This window comes from Protopterus annectens, chromosome 2.part0, assembly GCF_019279795.1.
Source record: "Protopterus annectens isolate FY-2018-M chromosome 2.part0, PAN1.0, whole genome shotgun sequence".
In the NCBI taxonomy this organism is placed as follows: domain Eukaryota; kingdom Metazoa; phylum Chordata; order Ceratodontiformes; family Protopteridae; genus Protopterus; species Protopterus annectens.
Genome location: NC_056728.1, coordinates 826,578,284 through 826,603,999, shown reverse-complemented (window position 1 = coordinate 826,603,999; position 25,716 = coordinate 826,578,284). Strand labels below are relative to the sequence as shown.

Genomic DNA, 25,716 nt, shown 5'->3' with positions numbered 1-25,716 from the left:
CTTGGCAAGATACTAGAAAAACAGAAAATGTCAGTCATCTTAATGTGAAGCCATAGTTTATTGCAGGCGTATTTTTTCTGGGGCCATAGGTTCATAGGTTCATAGGTAGGTACTAGGCTATCGGCCCTAGGGCCCATACAAGCCTAGCCAAAAAATGTACCCTGGCTTTCGCCACCCAAGAAAATTATTTTCCTGTGCCCTTGTCGAGCAGAGCCACAGAAGTGATCCCCGGGGTGAATTTCCCATTTCCCATCCAATCATCAAGATTTTTCTTGAAGAGTGCTAATGAGTAGCTCTGTTTGACATAGATAGGTAGTCTGTTCCAGAGTATGGGAAGTCTCTGGGACAGGAATCTATCCCTCCAGCATGTTCTGTTTATTGTGGTGACAAGGTTAAGGTCCCTAGAGCTTGTAGCTCGGAGGGATTGGGATTTCTTTAAGTGGAGCATGTTCAACAGCTCTGGGTTTGACATAGCTTTGTATGTTAGGCAGAGATCGCCCCTGAGTAGGCGATATGCAATGGAGTAAAGCTGTAGCCTTTTGAGACCGTCTGCATAGGGCATCTGTTTGAGGCCAGTAATTGTCTTTGTGAGGTATTTCTGTGGTCTTTCCAGTTGTTGTAGATGTCTTGTGAGGTACATGCCAAAAGGGGCGTTGTACTCTATAATGGGTCTAATGAGTGATGAGTAGAGGGGAACAATGACCTCTTTTTTTCTGGATGAGAATCCTTTTGTGATGAGATGAGCCACGTAGATGGATTTCCTGACCACTGTGGCGATGTGATTATCAAAGGAGAGACTACTGTCCACCTGTGTCCCAAAGTCTCTTATCGCATTTTCGGCATTAAGTAGACTACCAGTTATGTGGTATTTCATGGGTACAGAGTTTTTAACAAAAGGGGATGACAATACACTTTTTGGCATTGAGCTTCAGGCCATGGCTTTGACACCAGATATCTGTCTCAGTGAGGCCCTTTTGTAGTTTGTCCACATCGTTAGGAGTTTCGATTATGGCTCCTAGTTTGCAGTCATCTGCAAACTTTGTTAGCCAAAGACCTTCTGTGTTGGCCTGCACTTCAGAGAAGTAGATACCAAACAGGAGAGGACTCAGGACTGAACCCTGTGGTACTCTACTTGTCACTGGTCTGATATCGGATTTGGAATCCGCTACTTTCACAGTGTGGGTTCTGTCCGTGAGCCAGTTGGCAATCCATCTTGTGACATAGGGATTTATACCTAGTTTAGTGAGCTTATCTATAATTCCAGAGTGGGGGATGGTGTCGAAAGCCTTGGCGAGATCTAGATAAGCTGTGTGAACCATTTTACCCTCATCTATGGCTTTGGTGTCAGCTTCAAAGAAGTCAATCAGGTTTAGGAGACATGACCTGCCTTTTACAAATCCAAACTGAGTAGGGTCCAGAGTTTGGAGATTACCAATGTCTTTGTTTATGAGTTCCATGATGATACGTTCCATGGTCTTGCAGACCAGGCTTGTCAGGCTAATGGGGCGGTAGTTCCCGGGCTCCGTCGTGGCTCCCCCTTTGTGGAGTGGGATAACTGTCATGGTGCGCCATTCAGTGGGTACAAAGCCTGAGCTGAGGCTATGATTGAACATGGTGCTTAGGTGGGGTGCCAGTTCATTCTGTAGTTCATGTAGAATGCAGCCTGGGATATTGTCAGGTCCCATGGATGCTGTGTTCTTGGCTTTGGAGAGTGTATTTTTTACCTGTGCAGCCATGATTATAGGAACTTTGCATTCTTCCGGTATAGAGATGGGCGCTCTAGGGGGTGAGAGGGGGGTAAAGTTAGCACTGAACCTATCTGGTAGGATGTTGGCAATATCAGTTGGTTCTGTATATTTAGTGCCATTATGCTGTAACTCAGAGCAGATCTGAGTGTTCCCATTTAGATTCTTGACATAGCTATAGAATGCTTTGTGGTTGTCTTTAGAGTCAGTGGCAATTTTGTTTTCGTAACTAGCTTTGGAAGATTTTATGAGGGATCTCAGCTTCTTACTGAGGTTGACCAGGGAGTTCCTCCAGTCATGGGATTTTACTCTTTTTTGCAACAGTTTCTTTCTTCTGTTGTTTTTTTGGAGGATAACATCTTGGTTCTATTAGGGATAGCATGATCCATGCACTTGTGTAAGTGCTTATAAAGTGCATTTGTGTAGGATTTGGCAGTCATACCTCTATTGTCCGTCTGCATGGGTGTCATGAAGTTTGCCACTTCTGTCTTAAGAAGTGTGAAGTTGGCTTTTGAGAAGTTTTTTACGATGGTTTCCCTAATTGGAGCTGGGGGTGGGATGTGGATGTCTAGGCTGATAAGCTTGTGGTCGGATCTGACCAACGAGGAATTAACCTCTGGTGTGGAACACCGGTTTTCCATGTTGGTAATGACCAGGTCTAGGATATTGCTGCCCCTGGTGGGGGTGTGAATAAGTTGATCCAAGGCGTTGGAATTTATGAATTCTAGAAAACATTGAGCAAAAGAGTTGGTACATGAGTAGTTTTCCCAGTTAATGGTGGGGTAGTTGAAATCGCCCATTATTAGGGTGTTGGGTTGTACCCTAATACTTTCCAATGTATCAATAAATGAGGAGTGTGAATCCTGGGGCACGGTGGGGGGTCTGTAGCAAGCTACAATTTGGATTGCGGTCTTGCCCAGAGTTAGTTGCACTTGGATAATCTCAGATGCATTACGCTGTGCAACTAGCCTGGAAGTGTGGATATCCTTGATGAATATGGACATGCCTCCGCCTTTAGTGCTTCTTTCTGGGTTAGGTGGCCGAAAGGTGTGGTATGAATTGAAGCCTGGTAATGCAGGGGTGCTCTCTGGGGCTTTGAACCAGGTCTCTGTCACTGCACAGATGTTGATGTTCTCCATTTTAAGGAGTGCCTTGAGTGAGTGCATTTGGTTCATTGGAATTGCTTGTATCTTTATCTGTAGTGTAATCGTGGCTACCATCATGCAGCTGATCCTAGCTGACATTTTAGTAATTCAAAACTATAGGTTATTTTCCTTGGAAGTCATTTGAGTAGCAGAGCAGTTTTAGTCTTAGTAACTGCTGTGTGCTCATGTAAGGACACATGTTCACTTTGTCATCTTTAATTGAGTAGTCTTCAGTATTTGCCAGTGTGCTGAATGTTGGCTTTTGCTGAAATTGTGCTAGAGTATTATAATCGGGAAGCAACATACTACATTTTGAGCTTGATTAAAAGAACACTACTCTCTCAGTGCTGTCAGAAATATTAAAAAAAAAAACAAATGAAACATATCTTGCATGCTTCATTAAAAATATTCACATGGAAGCAATGTAAAGATTTTGCTTTTGAAAAAATGTAGTATATTTTGCTTTCACAAACATTGTCAGAAGTACTAACAAATAATTGCAACTGATTTCATCTGAGGTGAGTTAAAACATTTTTGTCTTGCAGGTTTTGATCATTAGGGAGTGATATACATTGCTGTTGATTAAAATTATATTCCTTCAAAATTTTTACATTACTCAGATGGAAAACTGGTGATCATCAAGAAGAAATATACAGTAATTTTGCTTGATAAAAAACTCATTTGTACTGCTTTTGTAACAGCTGTCATCAGTATTGATAGTAGACAGTTGAAACTGGTTTTACCTAAAACAAGTTAAGCAGTTTGCTTTGTAGTTTATGATTATGGAGAAACAGCATTCAGAATTTTGCACTTGGTGAAAAATATACACTGCATTCACAAAGTGATATCTAAGAAATGACACAGATCCAAGCATTGTACAGTATTCTGTTTGTTTAAAAGTGCTTTGTTTTTACAGACACTGTCAGAAGTGTTGCCAAAAAATGAAATTTGTTTTACATGCTTCAAAGAGGAAGAAAAAGATGATCACAGGGAACATCCTAGAACGTCTTCATCTTTGATCATGAGCCAGTTATACTGAGTTCACAAGTACAACCAGAAGTTCTAGCAGATGTATGAAACTGGTTTTACTGGAGCTGAATCAGTGTTGCTTTGCAGTTTATTTTAGTGAGGCAGCAACATACAACATTATACTCTTATCAAAAAGTAAAACAAAATCGCATTGCTTTCACAAGTGCCATCAAAAGGACCAGCAAACAGTTGATGCAGACTAAAGGTGTAAGCAGTGCACCATTATTGGCATGCAGTGACAGTATCAATAGTGGTCTGATCTGAGTGGAACATGCACGAAAAGTGACTGTGTCTGGTCCTGTACTGTATCATAAAGTTCAAAGTGTTTCCTACCTGTAGTATCTTACTGGAAGATCTTTTAAATATTTTGTCTCATTTGCACAAGTGTGAGTCATTACTGAACCAATATTGCCTCTGTGCAGGTGCAAGTTTAAATGAGAGTCAACCAAATCTTCTGAGTTTTGACCATTAAGATAACATCCGCAATATCAACAATCCAAAAACGACTCGACATTTTACTGGAAGTCACTAAAGCTCAAATTCTAAAAAGCTCCAAGATTGTGAACCAAGGGCTGTGGTTGGCTCAGTGAAATAGGTGCTTACAATTGCTTTGTATCAGTATGGGCACTGAACTGAACTTCACAGTGAAGGGCTTCCTGTTTGTGTAGAAAAAAACACATCTCTGGTACTTTAGCTATAGGCAAGGCCACTGTCTTTCCTTTTATCTTCTATTTGTAATCCAGATGATGCTGTACTATGAGTGGGTCATATGTTTTTTGCAAGTTTTCTCTAGCATTTGCTGATATCCATTGTTTATGACTCATTGCATTTCCTTATGACCCATGTAGACTTATTTATTATTATTATTATTTTTTTATTTGTCCTTTTAGGAATTGCTGCTTTTTGATAAGGAAATGTAGGGCAGGATAAAAGGAATGAATGACGTCAGAATGAAACTCAGAGTTATGGTCAAATGTGGCCATGTCCTTTATGAAATAATAGAAATCAGCTGCCAGTACTGTCTTCATGGTGCATACAGTTTTTTTTTAGATGTATTAAAGAAGTGTTAACAGTCAAATTAAGTTCAGCAGTGTAGCTTGGAAAGTAGAGATGCATGAATTGTACATGTCTCAGCATTCTAAGCTGGAGAATTGTTTCTTATTCATCCTGTATCCCATGTTCTTTATTTTTTAAATTCAGTCAGAAACAGAATAGTGTCCTTTGCAGAGAAGTAACCCAAGATCAGTATGAATATAGGTAGATGCAGATTTCACGAAACTGTTACTCCTGGGGCTTATTCTTCTGTCTTTTTTTAAATTCTCTTTATTGATCTGGAAATACTGAATGTAATTAAAAGAAAGTATGTGCAATTTTCATGTATGGCCTACTTTTGTTATTGTTGCCTTGTTTTTCTCTTCTTCAGTTACACAGTTCATTTCAACAGATGTCACAGTCCATCATCTTTATTCCACCCTCCTTTTGCCTCAGTGCTGCTAAAATACACCGATTGCTTGCTTAGTATGTTGTTATTAATGTGATAGTGGGGATGCCATTTTCCCCAAAGCGGCTAGTGATGCATTTCTTGGCGTTCAGTTTGAGGCCATGCTTCTGGCAACAGTAGTTAGTTTGAGTAAGGCCCTCTTGGAGGATGTACACATCTTTTGGGTTGATACTGACGAAAAACTGAAGAGGTTTTTAAAATACATTAGTAGTACCACAGAGCTTTTAAAATTTACCTGCAATATTCCTAATGAGCAGGCTGATTATTTGGATATAACTATACACAAGGATTTGATTAACAGTGAGTTTAAATCTACTGTATATAGAAAGAATACCTTCACAAATTCTTATCTTTCCTATACTAGTGCCCATCCATACAAACAGAAAAGAAGCATTGTAAAAGGGCAGTTTATTAGGATCGCAAGATTGACTTCAGATGATATGGATTTTTTGTATGAATGTGACAAATTAAAGGACATGTTTTTGGAAAGGAAATATCCTCATAAAATGATAGATGAGGTTATTAGGGAAGTAAGAGAGGGGAGGAACAATAGATTCTGGCCTGTTTTGGGCAGAGGGGTTAGTAATATTGATTCATTGGTGCAGAAGAAATGGATAAACAATAAAAGGGATATGCCATCAGGGTCCTTTATTATGAATTTTAACAGTGAAACTGCTATTATTAAAAACATTTATTTCTAAGAATTGGAAGATGCTTTCAGGTTTTTCTAATTTAGAGGCAATTTTTAAACAACCTCTTAATTTAGGAGAGATAGAAATGTGAAAAAGCATCTTAGAGCAGCAGGCATTGGTTTGTAAGGACGTGAATAGGAGAAAAGGGACTTTTAAATGTGGCAGGTGTGCTCAATGCCCCCACGTTAAGAATGCAGAGAATATTCATATTAAGAGTAGGGATATATTTATATTTGGCAAAAGGTTTTCTAACTGTGTGAGTACAAGTGTTATCTATTTAGGTGACTGTAAAAAATGTCCTGCCTTTTATGTGTGGAAGACAGAAAGGACACTTAAGAGAAGAATCTACAGGCATCTGTATGATATTCGTAGAAAAGATTCCAAGAATGCAGTTTATAAACACACTACTAATTGTGAGGGTGCCACCTTTGTATTTTTTGTATTGGAGGAAGTGCCTTATGAGATTAGGGGTGGGCAGTGGGAGACAAAATTTGAACACCAGAAAATATTCTGGCAATTGATTTTAGAAGCTTGTAAATTTCCTTGTGTTAATGAACATGATTCCCTGGCCCCTGTTTTAAAACTTAAGGCTGCTAGATTATAATATAATATAATATAATATAATATAATATAATATATAGTGATATATTTTGAAATCATTGTTGAATGTATTTATTATGCTTATTGTTGCATTTTGTATTATGTTTATTTTTACCATGTTTTGAAGTAATGAGACAGATTTAGATGTATGAATTGCCATGTATTGGTATGACCACCAGAGGGTAGCAAAATACAGTGTTCAGTTATATTCCTTACTTTTCCTTTCCTTGTAGCAGGAATATTAAGGATATTATTATTTTCTGGAAGTACACTGCGGTGGTGGTGCTGCGGTAGCATTGTCGCCTCACAGTAAGACGTTGTCCTGTTCGATTCTCAGCTAGAGCGTCTTCTGTGTGGAGACATGCGTGAATGGGCGTACCTTCGTTGAAGGTTGTGCATCAGGGCCAGCAGCTCAGCATGTAAAAATCTACTGCCAGTCATTAGCGGACCGGAGTTCTGCTGTGGCGACCCCTAACCGGGAAAAGCCGAAAGACACAACAATTATGTTTTGGAAGTAGTTGCAATTTTGTATAGGTGCTACATTTCTTTATATTTTGCCTATTTATGAGGAATGATTTTATACATTTACATCTTGATTTTACATGCTGGTGTATTTTTATGACTTTATTTAATAAGTAAATAGTGTGGAGGAGCATGGTGGATTAATTGATTTTTTGAGCATGTAAATTGTACTCAGAATGGATTGGGTTAGTGCATGTCTGAGGAAGTTCTATGTACAAATGAAAAATGTAGTGAGACAGTTAAGCGTTTTGTTTTATTGCATTCTTTGAGAGTGTTTTATTTCTTGTGAGCTTTATTAAACCTGATTTCCCCAAGTTTGTGGTTATCGTGCATACTCTGTGTCTGTTTTCGTGAAGCTATTGGTGTGGAGATCTGCTCCTTTTGGCACTGTAGCTTTTTGGATTTATCTTTTGTTTACTCTGTTTCCACATATCCTTAGCTGCCACAACAGAATCCTTTTTAATCCAGACCCCTATATGCTTCATTTTTATCTTGTCTCCATAAATATAAGTATTGTTGGAACACTTCATGTGCAGGTACAGCTGTAGCTTTTGGTTTATCTTCATTAATTTTATGTCCTGAAAAGACTTGTACCTATCTCAAGATGTTCCACAATACTGAGATGTCCTTTTCAGGTTTTATCCGATACAAGATAATATCTGCAAATAAAGCCAACTTTTCTTGATTACTATTAAAACTATATCCTTGACTTTCTGTAGCACCTGAGTCCCTTATTCTCTTTGCCAGTTGCTCTAAATATAAAGCACTTTAATTTTTGCCTCTGTTCCCACATATTTCCTCCTAATTAACTTATTATTGTGTCAGGGAATGAGTTGCTTCCATTGGCCCACTTATAAAATCCGAGCTTACCCTGTCAAATGCTTTTTCTGTATTAAGACTCACCAGCAACAGTGGTATTCTCTTACATTCTGCTTTGTTCTGGATCATCATTCTTCTGTTAATGTTGTCAAATGTTTGTCCTCCCCTCCACAAAGACGCATTGATCCATATCTCTCAATTTTGTCAATACCTTTGCCATTCTTTTAGTTGTTATAGATATAGACATTTTATAATCATGGTTTAAAATTGAAATGGGGTTAAGACCCATTATTGAATAAAATCAAAATATCATTTTCCGCTGGAGAGACCTTAGAAATTCATATCTAAAAAGATCATTGGCCTTAAAATCTTGGTTATCAGGACAAATTGTCACTGCTGTGTTTGTTCTAGCTCTCTTGACTCCTCCATGTTTACCCTTTCACGCGATACAAGAGCCAACCCTCTTTGACCTCCTATTCCTTCACAAAACAAATGGTACCTCAAATACCTGGATAAAGAATAAACCTATCATCAGATTTGTATCCCTTGATTTGGAACAGAGTTCCACTACATGTCAAGAGGAGTAACACCCTTGACACCTTCAAGGAAAACTTAGATAATTGGAAGCGTAGCCACAAATTCTCCCTCAGTCTATCTTGTTCTGCCTGTCTTGAAACTGGAGGAAATTCAGGGAAATCTTGAGCAGGAGTTTTTGGCTAGGCTTGCAAAGACCTGTAGGCTGATTACCTAGTACTTGCCTATGAACCTATTGATTGACATTATCGTGTTGGCTCCACAGTTCAGTCATATTGGTTTTCCTGTTGACATCCTATTGAGGTAGACTTGTGGATCAAATAACAAAATAACATTGCTTTGTCCATTCAATAGTTGCACAATGTACATTATAATAAATCCTGTTGAGGCAGACTTGTGGATCAAATAAAATAACATTACTTTATCCATTCAGTAGTTGCACAATGTACATTATAGTAAGCATTTCACTTTTTTTTTCTTTTATCATTCCAAGCAGTCACCTGCAAGTGGTAAAAAGGAAAAAGGAAGACATCCATGTGAGCTGATAAGCTTGTCTTCAGAGATCATTCAAGGGTTTAATTTTATTCCTGCTTTTTCCTTTTAATCTTCACTGTAAGAACTTAAGGCACACATTAAACCTCAATATTTTCAATTAACAGTCCAAAAGAAGCTCGGTATGATCCTGCTTCATTAACTTGCTTCCTTTCCTGGATAAGGGTGATCTGTAATTCCCTGTGCTTCTGTTAGAAAATTGGGAAAATCATTAAGATTCTTGTCTCTATGATAGGTGATTATCAGTACTAGTTTATTATGATGGAAAATTATAACAACCTTCATATTACCTTTCTCTAGCTTCCATTTGTTCTGGTTTCATGTCCAACATGGACCAAACTGGAACTTTTAAAAAATGTCATTGTGGACTTGCATACAGATTTTTGCATGTATGAGTCAGTTTAGAGTGTTTTTAGCCATTAACGTTACTTAAGAATGTCTGTTATGGTTTTTGGGATTTGTGAATGGAAGAATGTAGAGGCCCACCTTATTCTGACGAGGTGTAGGACAAGAGCAGAAACCATCAAAAGTCTAGTTGCTGTTCTGGAAAAAACTTCAGGTCTGTAGACTCATCATGAAACTGCATTTAGACAGTAACATAGATTTTGATTGCAAACAAGGACAGTTTGGCTTGCGTCATATGCTCATTTTGCAGCATATTATGCAGAACATCGACATCTGTGCAGTGTCAGAAACCTGGTTCAAGGCTCCAGAGAGCACCCCTGCATTACCAGGCTATAATTCATACCACACCTTTTGGCCACCTAACCTGGACCGAAACACTAAAGGCGGAGGTGTTTCCATATTCATTAAGGATATCCACACCTCCAGGCAAGTTGCTCAGCATAATGCATCCGAGATTATCCAAGTGCAACTAACTCTGGGCAAGACCGCAATCCAAACTGTAGCTTGCTACAGATCCCCCACCATGCCCCAGGATCCCCACTCCTCATTTCTTGATACACTGGAAAATATTAGGGTGCAGCCCAATACCCTAATAATGGGCGATTTCAACTACCCCACCATTAACTGGGAAAACTACTCATGTTCCAATTCTTTTGCTCAGCGTTTTCTGGATCAGCTTATCCACACCCCCACCAGGGGCAGCAATATCCTAGACCTGGTGATTACCAACATGGGTGACCAGTGTTCCACACCAAAGGTCAATTCCTCATTGGTCAGATCTGACCAAAAGCTAATCACCCTAGACATCCATATCCTGCCCCCACCCCCACTAGGGAAACTACCGTAAAAAAATTCTCCAAAGCCAACTTCACGCTTCTGAAGACCGAAGTGGCAAACTTCACGACACCCATGCAGATGGACAATAGAGGTACGACTGCTTAATCCTGCACAAATGCACTTCATAAGCACTTACATGAGTGCATGGATCGTGCTATCCCTAACAGAACCAAGGTGCTATTCTCCAAAAAAATGAAGCCAGTTTGGTGGTTCCCTGCCATAAACAAACTCTACAACAGAAGAAAGAAACTGTTGCAATAAAGAGTAAAATCCCGTGATTGGAGGAACTCCCTGGTCAGACTCAGTAAGAAGCTGAGATCCCTCATAAAATCCTCCAAAGCTAGTTACGAAAACAAAATCGCCACTGATTCTAAAGACAACCACAAAGCATTCTATAGCTATGTCAAGCATCTCAATGGCAACACTCAGATCTGCTCTGAGTTACAGCACTGTGGCACTAAATATACAGAACCAACTGATATTGCCAACATCCTGGCAGATAGCTTCAGTGCTAACTTTACCCCCCTCTCACCCCCTAAAGGACCCATCTCTGTACCAGAAGAATGCAAAGTTCTGTAATCATGGCTGCACAGATAAAAAACACTCTCTCCAGAGCCACGAAAACAGCATCCATGGGACCTGACAACACCCCGGGCTGCGTTCTACACGAACTACAGAACGAACTGGCACCCCACCTAAGTACCATGTTCAATCATAGCCTTACCTCAGGCTTTGTGCCCACTGAATGGTGCACAGCGACAGTTGTCCCACTCCACAAAGGGGGAGCCCTCACGGACCCTGTGAACTACAGCCCCATTAGCCTGATGAACCTGGTCTGCAAGGCCATGGAACATATCACCATGGAACTTATAAACAAAAACATTGGTAATCTCCAAACTCTGTACCCTACCCAGTTCAGCTTTGTAAAAGGCAGATCATGTCTCCTAAACTTGATAAACTTCTTTGAAGCAGACATTAAAGCTGTAGACGAGGGTAAGGTTGGTCACACACCCCCACTCTGGAATTATAGATAAACTCACTAAACTAGGTATAAATCCCTATGTCACAAGATGGGTTGCCAACTGGCTCACTGACAGAACCCACACTGTGAAAGTAGCAGACTCCAAATCCGACTTCAGACCAGTGACAAGTGGAGTACCACAGGGTTCAGTCCTGGGTCCTCTCCTGTTGGTATCTACTTCTCTGAAGTACAGGCTAATACAGAAGGTCTTTGGCTAACAAAGTTTGCAAATGACTGCAAACTAGGAGCCATAATCGAAACTCCTTAAGATGTTGACAAACTATAAATGGGCCTCACTGAGACAGATGCCTGGTGTCAAAGCCATGGCCTCAAGCTCAGTGCCAAAAAGTGCATTGTCATCCCCTTTGTTAAAAACTCTGTACCCATGAACTACCACATAGTCTACTTAACACCGAAAGTGTGATAAGAGACCTTGGGACACAGGTGGACAGTAGTCTCTCCTTTGATAATCACATCGCCACAGTAGTCAGGAAATCCTTGTACGTGGCACACCTCATCACAAAAGGTTTCTCATCCAGGAAAAAAGAGGTCATTGTTCCCCTCTACTCGTCACTCATTAGACCCATTATAGAGTACAACGCCCCTTTTAGAATGTACCTCACAAGACATCTGCAACAACTGGAAAGGCCACAGAAATACCTCACAAAGATGATTATTGGCCTCAAACAGATGCTCTATGCAGACCGTCTCAAAAAACTCCAGCTTTACTCTGTTACATATCACCTACTCAGAGGTGATCTCTGCCTAACATACAAAACAGTGTCAAACCCAGAGCTGTTGGACATGCTCCACTTAAAGAAATCCCAGTCCCTCCGAGCTATACGCTCTAGGGACCTAAACCGGGTCACCACAATAAACAGAATATGCTGGAAGGATAGATTCCTGTCCCAGAGACTCCCCATACTCTGGAACAAACTACCTATCTATATCAAACAAAGCTCCTCATTAGCACTCTTCAAGAAGAATCTTGATAATTGGATGAGAAATAGGAAATTCACCCTGGGGATCACTTCTGTGGCTCTGCTCGACAGTGGCACAGGAAAATAATTTTCTTGGATGACGAAAGTTAGGGTACCTTTTTGGCTAGGCTTATATAGGCCCTAGGGCCAATAGCCTAGTACCTACCTATGAACCTATATTAAATAAATTAAAGAATCTGCTTAACCAACAGACTATTTCCCCACCCACTAAAAGTATTCGTATCTGTACCATGCCCCAGCCCCAGGCATTCGTACATTCTGTCACAGTTTTTCACCATTTTGACCATGTAGTCTTTGTAAGAAGTTTGGCTCGTCCTCCAGCCTTTCAATGAAAAGACTTTTAAATATTATGATGATGACAATAATAATGTTATACTTGATTCCACCTTGTGTGAGCCACTGTCTGTCCTTTTAGCCTTGGATTATGTTTTATTGTTCATATGTGTATGTGTAATATATATGTGTGTGTGTGTGTGTGTGTGTGTGTGTGTGTGTGTGTGTGCATGCGCATAAAAATATACATAAATAATGTATGCATACGTACATCTGTATGTATAAACACACACACACACACACACACACACAATGTTATACATCTTGGATCCTGTGCATTCTCTTGGGGGTACTTAAATCCTTGTTTTATACCCATTTGCCCTTTCCCTCAACAGTCTTTGTGTAGTTTTCACTGAAGACAGTACAGTATTTTTAATGTCCTGTTATTACCTGCCTTCACCCTTGTATATTCTTGCAGATTTGTAGTCTCCACAGCTGCTTGCAGTTCTCAAGGTGGGTGGGCTACACTAATTGTAAAAATGCATAGCTTCTTAATCTTACTGTTTGGAATTGGGTCACTAACAGCAAGTTATTACCTTTGGGTGTACTTCCAGGTGAGCTAAGTTGGTTGAATATTCTTTTAAACTGTCTTCTGTTCCTGAGAAAGTAATGCTGGTCTAATGAAAACAAATGTGCTTACATTGGTGATGTAAGATACCTGTATAAAGCTAGGGGTGGCATGTACTCTGTTCATAAGTAAGTGCTAGGCTATCTGCCCAAGGGCATTTATAAGCCTAGCCAGAGTGTGTTGGCTTTCGCCACCCCCTTAGATTAGTTCCCTGTGCCTCTGACCAGCAGAGCCATTAGTTCCCTGCACCTCTATCCAGCAGAGCCACTGCAGTGATCCCAGGGGTAAATTTTCTGTTTCCCATCCACCAGTCAAGTTTTCTCTTGAAGAGTGCTAGTGAGAGGCTCTGCCTGATGTATATTGGAATCTTGTTCCAAAGCATGGGGAGTCTCTGGGTCAGGAATCTAACCCTTCAGCACATCCTATTTATCATTGTAGTAAGGTTTATATCCCTAGAGCGTGTGGCTCTCACGGATTTGTTTTTTTTTTTAGGATGAGCATATCCATCAATTCTGGGTTGGACATGGCCTTGTATGTCAAGCAGAGATAACCTCTGAGTAAGTGGTATGCAACTGAGTACAACTGGAGTTTCTTTAGTTGGGCTGCATAGGTCATCTGTTTGAGGCCAGTATTCCTCTTGGTGAGACACTTTTGTGGTCTTTCCAGCTGTTGCAGGTGTCTTGTAAGGTACATCCCAAATGGGGCATTGTATTCTATAATGGGTCTAATAAGTGATGAGTAGAGAGGCACAATAATCTCCTTTGTTCTGGATGCGAACCCTTTTGAGATTAGTTGGGCCACATAGAAGGCTTTTCTAACCACCTTGGCAATATGATTATCAAAGGAGAGATTGCTATCTACTTGGGTCCCCAGATCCCCTTATTACTTTTTCTGCTTTTAGGGGACTACCACCTATGTGGTAGTTCGCAGGTACTTTGTTTTTTCCAAAGGGGATGACTGTACACTTTTTGGCATTCAGCTTGAGGCCATGATTTTGACACCAGGTATCCGTCTCAGTGAGACCCTTCTGGAGGGTGTCTGTATCAGCCGGAGAATCAATTATGGCCCCTAGTTTGCAGCCATCTGCGAACTTGGTCAGCCAAAGTACTCCTGTGCTTGCCTGTACCTCTAAGAACTATATATCGAACAGGAGGGGTCCTAGGACTAAGCCCTGGGAGATACCACTTGTAACCAGTTTAGAGTCGGACTTAGAGTCTGCAACTCTCGCCGTGTGGGTTCTGTCCATGAGCCAGTTTGCAACCCATCTCGTGACATAGGGGTTAATGTTCAGGTTGGTGAGTTTGTCTATAATACCAGAATGGGGAATAGTGTCGAAAGCCTTTGCCAGGTCAAGGTAGGCTATGTAGACCTCCTTACCATCATCTAATGCCTTGCTGTCTCAAAGAAGTCCAACAGGTTTAGGAAGCATGATCTTCCCTTAACAAAGTCAAACTGGGTGGGGTCCAAAGTTTGGAGGTTCCCAGTGTCTCTGTGCGATCCATAGCCTTGCAGACCAGGCTAGTCAGGCTTATAGGGTGATAGTTTCTAGGGTCCGTTGTGGCGCCACTTTTGTGGAGTGGGATAACTGTTGCTGTGCACCACTCTGTGGGTACATAGCCTGTAGAGAGGCTGAGTTTGAACAGTGTGTTTAGGTGAGGGGGTTAGTTCATTTTGGAGCTCTTGTAAGACACAGCCTGGGACACTGTCCGGTCCCATTGAGGCTGTGTTTTTGGCTTTGAATAGGGCTGTTTTAACCTGTGTGTCAATGATTGCTGGGGCCTTACATTCTTCTGGTATGGTTATGGGCCCTTTAGAGGGTGAGAGGAGTGTGAAGTTTGCACTGAACCTGTCTGTCAAAATGTTGGCAATACCAGTCGGTTCAGTGTATTTTGTGCCATTCTGCACCAACTCAGAGCAAATCTGAGAGTTTCCACTTAGGTTCTTGACATGGCTAAAGAACGCTTTGTGGTTATCTTTGGAGTCCTTGGCAATTTTTCTTTCTAAGCTAGCCTTGGATGATTTAATGAGGGATTGTAGTTTTTTGCTGATACTGATCAGGGATGTCTTTCCTTCTAGGGATATTGCTCTTATCTGTACTAGTTTCCTCCTTCTATTGTAGAGCCTGTTTATGACAGGGGTCCACCAGACTGGTTTCCTTTTCTTGGAGGAGTGATTCTTGGTTTTACTTGGGATAGCACGATCCATGCATTCCTGCAGATGATCATAGAGTACCTTTATATAGGTTTCAGCAGCTTGGACAGCATTATCCATTGGCGTGGGGGCTGTGAACCTTTCCACCTCCATCTTAAGCAACGTGAAGTTTGCTTTTGAAAAATTTTTTACGGTGGTTTCCTTGATTGGGGTTGGGGGGCGGAATGTGAATGCCCAGAGTGATTAGTCTATGGTCTGATCTAACCAATGAGGGGTTGACGTCAGGTGTGGAACACCGGTCGCCCATATTGGTGATGACCAGGTCCAATATGTTGTTTCCTCTGGTGGGGGTGTTGACCAGTTGATCGAGTTTATAAATTCTAGGAAGCGTTGGGCAAGGGAGTTAGTACTTGAGTAGTTCTCCCAGTTTATGTTTGGGTAATTGAAATCACCCAGTATTAAGGTGTTTGATAGGACCTTCATATTTCCCAGTGTCTCCAGAAATGTGGAATGGGGGTCCTGGGTCATGGTGGGTGATCTGTAGCAAGCTACAATTTGGATTGAAGTTTTGCCCATTGTTAGTTGCACTTTGATGATCTCTGATGCATCGTGCTGCACCACTAACCTGGAGGTGTGAGTATCCTTGATGAATATGGATACACCTTTTGTGTTTTGGTCCGGGTTCTGTGGCCGAAAAGTATGGTATGAGTTATAGCATGGTAGTGCTGGGGTTCTCTGTGGAGCCTTAAACCAGGTTTCTGTTACTGCACAGATATCGATGCTCTCCATACTGAGGAGTGCCTCGAGTGCGTGCATTTTTAGGTTTAGACTTCCGGCGTTGAGTAGCATTACCCTCAGTTTATGGTTACTTGTGCTATTTACGGTGGTGGGTTTGTATTTTGAGTCTTGCCTAAAAAAGGCACTATAGGGCCAGCAAGAGCCTTTGCCAGTATTCGAAAGCCTAAGGGTGACAGGTGTAAGCCATCTCTTGTGAAGCAATGTGGCTTGTCGAGCATATCATCCCAGGCAGACAGATACTGGATTCCCTTTGAATGACACCAGAAACTTAGCCAATTGTTGAAATTGATCATTTTTTTCTTTATACTGTGGCATCATTCTTGCTGAGGGCAGGATGCTACTCAGAGTCAGGGTCATACCTGCCTGGGCTACATAATCAGAGATATCTTCCATGTCTCTTTTCATGTCATCCAGGAAGGTACGTCTCAGGTCATTCACACCAACATGTACATTGACAGAATTGTGTTTGTACTTATTCTGGAGTGACCTGAGTGCTTGTTTTATGTGGCGAATCCTGGCGCCCGACAGGCAGCTAACTGTAACCTTCTCCTTGTCCGGTCTAGTTAGTGGGACATCAGTGTGCCTGACTATAGAGTCGCCTATCACTAGTGTGTTGGGTATGTTATTTTGCCTTAAAGGCTGTCATTGCGTGGCACACTTATGTGAAGTATGTGTTTCATGGTTTGTGATGGGGTGTGGAGGTTGCTTGGGTGTCTGCTTTGGAGGTCTCTGTTGCTTTTGCAGATTTTTATTTAGAGCCTCCGAGTATGTTTACGTGTATTTATTTGTGTTAGTTGCCTGTGTTGGTTTGTTAGGTCTATGTGAGACTGGTGGTGTGTTGCAAGTATTACCCTTCTGCTCTTGACAGTCAGTTACAGTCTGGGGTTGAGAGAACTTTTCCTCCAGTCTGGCTGTATAATTGCATCTCTTGCATATATTAGTGTTGGTGGTAGGAGGAGAAGGTTGTCTGTGTACATGAGGCAGTTGTAACATTTCCTCAATATGCCCAGATTCACCAGTTGGACTGGAGAGTACACCAGAAACTGCCCTTTGGACATGCCTGAATAGGTAGAGTGAGCTGTTTTTCTGGTTGACTGGTGGGGACGAATAGAGAGCCTTGTCCTTCTGGACAGTATAAGGGGGGGAGCTAGTGCTAGGGGTGTTTAGTGCTTGTTATGAGTTTTAAGCAAGTGCTGGGCTGTAAAATGAATGGTTTCAGTGCTAAAGTTGAAGGTTAGTCTAGTTCCAAGGGAAAAACTGAAGAGTAGACTTTGTGGAGTCGGGAATAGTTTAACCCTAGCTACCTGGCGCACAAAACTGCACAAATACATTTTTTATATCAGAAAGATTAAAGAGATAGAAATTAGCCCAGAATGGCCAATAAAACTACAGTTTCTGGGCAGAAACCACTCCTCCAAGGGCAGGTAGGCTGTTCAGAGCTCCCCACTCTCACTGGTGAACAAAGAAACTTCCTTTTTGCCCAAGTAAGGTATTGTCAAACACAGAAGCTTAAACACAGTACAGGTATCAGCAGGTATCTGAAACTGGACTTTTCTAGCTTAGTAAGGTGGAAAATAGCAAGATTTTTTTTTTTTTTTTTTTTTCAAGAAAACAGTAGAAACAAATGCAAAAACACTTTTATAGTGCAGTAATGGCTGTCACACTTGAGTAGGAAGCCAGTAACAGTTAAAAATACAATTTACAACAAAAAACAAATTTTAAAGTGCAGCCACAAATAAGTGCAATTTCAGTGTAAAATGAGTGTTCTGAGAAGCAATAAACACCAGAAAACGAGTGTTTAGGCGGAAATAGCAATAAGCAACAAGAAAAACCAAAAAATGGTACTTAAACACTCCAAAGTCTCTCCTTTTGTCTCTCTGGCATTGTAGGTCTCTGCAGGACACCTGGGCAGGATCTGCTGAGCTTATACAAACACAAAAAAATGTGCAAATACGTTTTTTAGATCAGAAAGATTAAAGAGAGAGAAATTAGCCCAAAATGGCCAATAAAACTAAAGTTTCTGTTTCAGTTCAGTTTTTCTTGCCTTTTAAAGAATCATTTGCTGCTAAGCTGTATGTGGGAAATGTTATTTAGTTATGCTTTCACCCCTTAAATTAATTATCATTATTAATTAGTGTTAGAGTAATTGCCCAAAAAGATTACGAGAGAGAGAGAGTGAGTGAGTGAGTTCAGATAAACCAGTGCAGGCTTCCATGAGTAGCTTATACTGTTGCATGAAACCATTTTGACTTAGCTGTTACTTTTATTGGTTCTACAGAAATGGACCACAACTGGTACTCTATAATACCATGGAATTTTCACTGGTAATATCCGCATGAGTGACTGAAAGGAAAGGAAAATGAAAAATTATCTTCTCTCCTATGTCTTTAGAAGAGGAAGAAATGTTCTGTGTCCCAAGTAGATTCACCCCCAAAATCTATTCATGAAAATAAAGCTTTGTAATCTTCAGATACCTCAAAGGGTATAACTTTCTCTGTGATTGTAAATTATATGGGTGTAGTTTTCAGGTGGCCTTTAAAGCATCTATGATCACCAAAAAAGGGGTACTTGGAATTGATGAGAATGAGACAGTGCAGATGAGCTATCTCTACAGACATTGCAAAAAAAAACTTCCAGCATCTAGATACTCAGCATTCTGCCACTAAAAGAACAGACAGACTATATAAGGCCTGTACTGGCAGACCAGATTTGTGTAATAGTAATAAGGCTGACCATCTGACTCTCTCTTTCCCAGTATAGGTTGTAGGGAGGGGAGAGTATTAAGTGAAACAACTGCCACATGTAGGGTTTAGTGGAATCAGGGACATAAGATGTTAAGAAAGGAATAGATAGAAAGGCTTATAAAGGTTTACACAATAGTTGCACAATATGTTCCTAGGTAGTTACAATCCTTGAAGTCAGTGGGACTGTTGATGAGACTGTCGCAAATTTTCAGTTGGCCTCAAGCAGTGGTTAAGTGACTTGCTCAAGGTTACACAGTAGGCAAATGATGGCTGTGGAAATCAAACCCTGTATCACAGTTACAACAGCTCACAGCCTTAAACTGCTGCACCAACTGGCAGACTAAGTGCTGAAGAATAACAAAAGGTACCTTAATGAAAAGTTTATAAAAATGAAACTGTACAACCCTCGGTAAAAAACATACAGCTCTTTCATTGTTTGCGTAATTGTTATGCATTAAAAGTAAACAGAACAGCAACTTTGATAACTGTTTTATTATTTTCTTGTGATTTCTGTGGTGACTTCTGATTTCAAGGTAGGGAAACTAAGGATCCATCAGCTTAAAACAATTTTGTTTATAAGTGGTAGTTTAGAGGGTTACTCTTTCATCGGCATACTTTTGAGTGAAAGGTAAAGGAGACAGGTGGCTGCTACTGAAGCAGATGCAGTTCAGTGATCCTGTTCTGGGCAACACAGCAGAACGAAGTACTGCAGACTCACGATAAAAAAACAGTGCTAGAGTGGCAGCCTTTTTGTGCAGTTTAATAATCAGCCTTTAACAAATCAGTTATTTCAGCATCAGTGTGATAAATCAGTATCAACAAAACTTACAGGGTAGGTAGAAGACAATTTGAGCTAAACGTTAAACAAAAATGTATTTTACTGGCTTTTCTCCAAGAAAGACCTCTTGTAAAATAGATTGCTGTCAAAAATATAATGTAGTAATGCAGATATGTTCACCCTTTAAACCAAGTTTGCTATAAGTCATGCTGCTACAGATAATAGTACTGTGTAATGCTCAACACATCTGCCCTTAAAAGTACACCTCATGTATAGAAAATCAGGTGTGGTGTCTGCCCTCTTTGTACTCACTGGTACTGTCTGATGAGCAGTGAAACTGGAATGTCACCCCTCCCACACCAAATCTGTGCTATGCCTTCCTACCCAAAGGAATGCAGTTCATTGTCATCTAAGACCACGCTGGTTATATGGAGACTTGTCCAGCTCAGTTTACACTGGATATTCAAACCAAGCTGGAAAAAGTGTGGCTCGCTCCATCAGAGAAATATGTACTGAGATTCTGAGCTAGAAGGGCATCATAGCATTTAAGTTTAGTCTTGGCACTGTATTCTGCAGAACCACAACTGGAACCATACAGCCTGAGTCTTCTAGTTTATCTCCACCGATTTTGTATGGTAGGCACAGGATTGAAAGTGATGCTACTTCTGCAAAATTGGTCCCTTCTGGGGTTTGCAGACAAACTGTAAGTCTGGCTTTTTGGATGCAGCCTGTATACCACAAGAAAATGTCATTCATTTCATTTAGCTTCAAACTTCCAGACTGAGCCGCTCTGTTTGCAAAATCATCAAGTGCCATAGCAGTACAGACTAGGTGCATAACTTTCCTTATAGGTTCATAGTTAAGTACTAGGCTAGCTGTCTTTATGGGCCATTTAAAGTCTGGCCAGTTTTCCTTTTTGTTATTAAAATAACCTCTCCCATTTGGTCATACCCATCCCATAGTCGATAATTATATATTACCTTAAAATAACTGGGATCGTACCATAGATAATTTGAACAGATCCATGCATGGGATAAAGCATTTAGGTGCTGCCTGTGTCCATTAGTAGTACAGGGAGCAGTCCTGGGGTACATTTTCTGTTTCCCATCCACAACTCTAAGTTGCACTTGAATATGGACAGGGATGAACTTTGGTTCATGTGGATGGGGAGTCTGTATCCTCTGGGAGATATACCTGTCCCTCCAAACCATTCTGTTGATGTTGCAGAAGAGGTTTAAATCTCTAGGGTGAGTATTTGTGATATCATTTGACTTGCTGATGTGCAATAAATCCATCACTAAAGGGTTGGAGGATGCCTTGTATGCTAGACAGAGTTCACCTCTTAGCTGTCTGTAGGGCATTGAATATAGTGACAGGATTTTGAGTCGGTCGATGAAGGACATGTTGTTTAGGCCTCATATCATTTTAGTAAGGTATCTCTGTGGGTGTTCCAGGTGTTTCTTGTGTCCGGACAGATACATGCTGAAGAGGGCATTATGTTCAATGAGGGCTGAGTAAATGGGGACAATGACATCTGTTGAGCTATACACAATGTCTTTATTTATAAGCTGTGCAATATAGAAGAACTTTTTTACAACAGTAGACACATGTTGGTCAAACATATCCTGTCCATATAAGTTCCCAAATCCTAAACAACTGGGTCATCCCTTAGGGAGTATTGTCTGTGTGGTTGTTCCATGGGCTAGATGACCTCCCAAAGGATACAGTAATACATTTTTTGTCATTTAGTTTCAGTCCATGATTTTGGCACCGATTTTTATTTGAGAAACAACTTTCTGCAGGATGCCCAAGTCGTTTGGTGAATCACTCACTGCTCCTGATTAGCAGTCATCTGCAAACTTAGCCAGCCAGAGCCTTTTGGTATTGGCTTTGACTTGAGAAAAGTAGATGCCAAACAGGAGGCGTCCCATCACAGAACCCAGGGGGCTCCACTAGTGCCGGGTCTCTTTGTGGAAGTGACTTCCTCTATATTGATTATCTGCATCCTAATGGTTTATTCCCAATTTATTCAGCTTTTCTACCATGCCTGAGTGGGGAATAATTGTGTCATAAACTTTGACCAGGTCAAGGTATGTGGTGTGTACCATTTTGCCTTCATCCACTGTTGTCATGACCTTTTAAAAAAAAAATCCACTAGGTTGCTTAAGCATGATCTGCCCATGAAGAATCCAAAGTGAGACGGGTCCAGTGTTTGGAGGGTATGACTTTACTTTTCATCCTCAGCCCAGTTAAAAACAACCTAATACAATATAACTTTCTTTTCATTAAGAGGCTATCTCTTAAGTATGCTGTCTACTGTCTGAAAATCATCATCACAAAAACTCTCTGTATGGAGTGCAAGTTCTACTTGTACAGCAGTCACCTGTCAGCAACTCTGGGTCAGGTCTGGCTCCTCAAGTACATGTTTGGGATAACAGTACACATGCATTCTTTGCACTAAGACTGATCTCCAGAAGGGTGACACGATCATGGGAAAGTTGAGATGTAGTGTACTTCTTTGCAGCATAAAGAGTTGCGAGCATTGTATCTGCAGCCAGATCATTTTCATCACAGTAGATATACAACATAGCAAGGAAGGCAGCAGGCTCTACTTCGGGAATATGAATCTCATCATTATCTTCAGAAAGGTCTCTGTAAAACATTGCATGGAAACTGAACTCCCAACAGCTATAAAGTTTTTTAGGGCCCATCTGGTGGGCCAACCACAGAATAAACGTCTGCCTTCACTTTGTTGTTGAACTTCACCAAATTTCATGTATACCTCTTCATATTTTTGGCAATTACTTTTTTTCCAGCTTCATGAAACCAGGCTTACACCAGTAGAAAAAATGGCCAAGTATAATGTATCCTTTGTCATGCTGGCACAGTTACATATGCTGGCCTTAAGCACTAGGTTTTTGGAAGTGTGCTTACAGTGTGGTTTCATGAAGGAGCAGCTTTCCTTAGCTCTAGGCAGAACAAGTGCACCCCAAAATAAATTGTACATTCAGTGGAAGCACTACAGCTGCATTACAGGTATGAAAAAATATCAAGTTCTCCTAAAGTAATGAATAACAATCAACCACACTAAGAGGCAAGAATGTTTCTCTTCAACTACATTTAGGCTTGGATTTCTTTTTGTAATTTAAGTTCCAACTAGAGAGTTCAATTATAAAGAGCTGTCAGAGGAGTTTAAAAAAACTGGGAGGAGAGATTAGAAGGGCAAATTACAAAAGTGCAATGAGAGGAAATCTGTAAGGCCTCTAGGTGTGCTACAAAATCCAGATAATTTAGGATATTTGAATGCAAATGTTTACATGCATGCTTTTATACTACAAGTAGGCTTCAGAGGATTTTCCCTTAAATGCAGAGCAGATGTTGGAGATATGTAGGGAATGAGAAAGGAAATGTTTTCTGGGAATGTGTGAAGTTACCTGAATTTAAAAACTTTCCACACAACATCCCATTGTCCTGATGCAGTTTTTAGGACATGTTTTATTTACTAAGGAGATGATGCTGTTGAGTTAGTCATGGGTTTACAATTGAGACATAGCAAGACCTTATTAAGTGTAATATTATTAACAACCAAAAAAGCAACTAAGCATAAGTGGAAATCAAAGATTAAACCAGTGCTAAACAAGGTACTGAATATTCTAAAGGAATTAAAATATCTATACTTGAGATCACTAAAAGATGGTGAAAATAATTTTCATAAGATTAATTGGCTTGTTTAAGAACTATATATACCAAGCAATTCTCAAATAGATGACTAAATAAGTAAGTTGTTACAAGCTGAAAAGTGTATCAGTATGTTCTAACACAAGCATAGAAGAATGAAGTTTTGATGGGAACTGTATGTACGATACATTTATAATATAATGGAAAGTGTTATTGTGATTTATCTTTTCATTGTTATTAATGTATGGAAGTTCATCTCACAAATTAACAAAATGATGAGCAAATACGTTATTTATAAAAAAAAAGTGTATTATACTGATTCACCTACAGAAGCTACAAATTTTACAAGGGGAAGCACTACTGCTTATCTTCAGATAGTTGTTTGTTGCTCAAAACATTGACCCTAAAAGATTGCCAGTGTCCTGTCATGGTGGCTAGACTTGGGAGAAAGTGAATGCTGAATTTTCCTTACATTCTCCCTCTTCTCCAAGTCTGTGGGATCTTTGTGCTGCTGTGTACTTCTGAGGGATGGGTCCTGCCCCCACATTCAGGAATAATGTGATTATTTATAGTGGGATCTTTTTTTTTACTTTTTTCTCTATATAATTTAATTTGTCGCAACTCTGACTTTTATCTGGTGTAATATACTAATGAGTTTAATATTTTATGATGTATTTAGTTTCTTGATATATATATATATATATATATATATATATATATATATATATATATATATATGGCAATTTAACTTTCACGAAAGTCAAATTATGCTCTACCCAAAACTGCTGTTCATGAAGCAGCAATTTTGGGTATGTGTGAGTGTGCCAGTCGCACTTCTTGGTGCAGTAAGGAATATTCCTTTACTCCACTGTAGTGCGACCTGAGTGAGAATATTTAAGTAGGGGTGTGGGGTGCAGGGGCAAAACATTTAATTAGTGTTTTTTGTTTGTTTTTCACAGTTTAGCAGGCGCTTTTCGATTAAAGCGCTTTTGTTAAACTGTGATCGCATATATGGATTCGGACACTTGCTTTTGAGCAAGTGTCCTAGATCCATATATATATATATATATATATATATATATATATATATATATATATATATATGGTTCCCCTTCAGAAGGTCGAACGGTTGAAATCTCATAAAAGCATATGGTCGAGACCATATGCTCGAAATTTCAGAAGCTCAACCTTCTGAATGGGGATCGGCATACAGCGCAAAATGGGAGATTTCCCTTTCTGCACTGTAGTGCAATCTCGGAGTTAGAATAAATAAGTAGCGGAGAGGTACAGGGGGGCTTGCCCCACTGCAGAAACACTGTTTTGTGTTTTCTTGTTTTTTTTTTTTTCCCTTTCAGAAGGTCGAGCTTCTGAAATTTGAGCATATGGCTTCGGCCATATGCGTTTCGAGATTTCAGCTGTTTGACCTTCTGAAGGGGAACCATATACACACACACACACACACACATATATATATATATATATATATATATATATATATTACCTTTCTAAGCTACTATAGTCCAGTTTTCAGGCTAGTGCTGAATTCAGGGCTGTGTTACAAGTTTCTGAGTTGCCCATACCTTACTTGGATACAGGGAAGTTTCTCTGTTCACCTGTGAGAGAGGGGAACTTTGAGCAGCCATCTGTCCCTGGAGGAGTGGTTCCAACCCAGAAGTTAGTAGTTTAAAAAATGTGTTGCATGGTTTTGTGCACCGGGCAGCACCAGTTAGCTAGGGTTAAATTATTCCTGGCTCCACTGTCTCCTTCAGTTTTTCACTTGAAACTAGTCTAACTCTCAACCTAAGCACTCAAAAAGCATCCTACAGTCCAGCACTTGCTCAGACCTAATAGCAAGCACTAATATACCCCGACACTTGACTGCCTAGCAGGGCAAGTTTCTTTATCCACCCCTCACCAACCAAGCGACTAAGCAGCTCACCCTACTATTCAGGCATGACCAAGGGCAACTTCAGGTGTACTCTCCAGTCCAGCTGGTGAATCTGGGAATCCTGAGGCAATGTTACAACTGCCTCATGTACACAGACAGCTCTCTCCTCCTACCACAAAACACTAACATATGTGAGAGATGCAATTATACAGCCAAACTGGAGGCTAAGCTATCTCCACCCAAGACTGGAACAGACAGTCATGAGGAGAAGGTTAACACTTGCACCACACCTCCAGCCTCACATAGACCTACTAAACCAGCACTGGCAAAAGATACACATAAATACACAAAATCATACTCGGAGGCTCTAAATAA

The 25,716-nt window shown here is 40.4% G+C and overlaps 1 protein-coding gene and 1 pseudogene across 1 annotated transcript in view; one reads left to right on the top strand and one right to left on the bottom strand.

Annotated features, from left to right (window-relative positions):
- The window catches only part of RFX3 (regulatory factor X3), a 1,639,608-nt gene that overhangs the window by 702,066 nt on the left and 911,826 nt on the right, over window positions 1-25,716 (top strand). The window lies entirely within an intron of this gene.
- On the bottom strand, window positions 20,042-22,441 carry LOC122793684 (annotated as a pseudogene).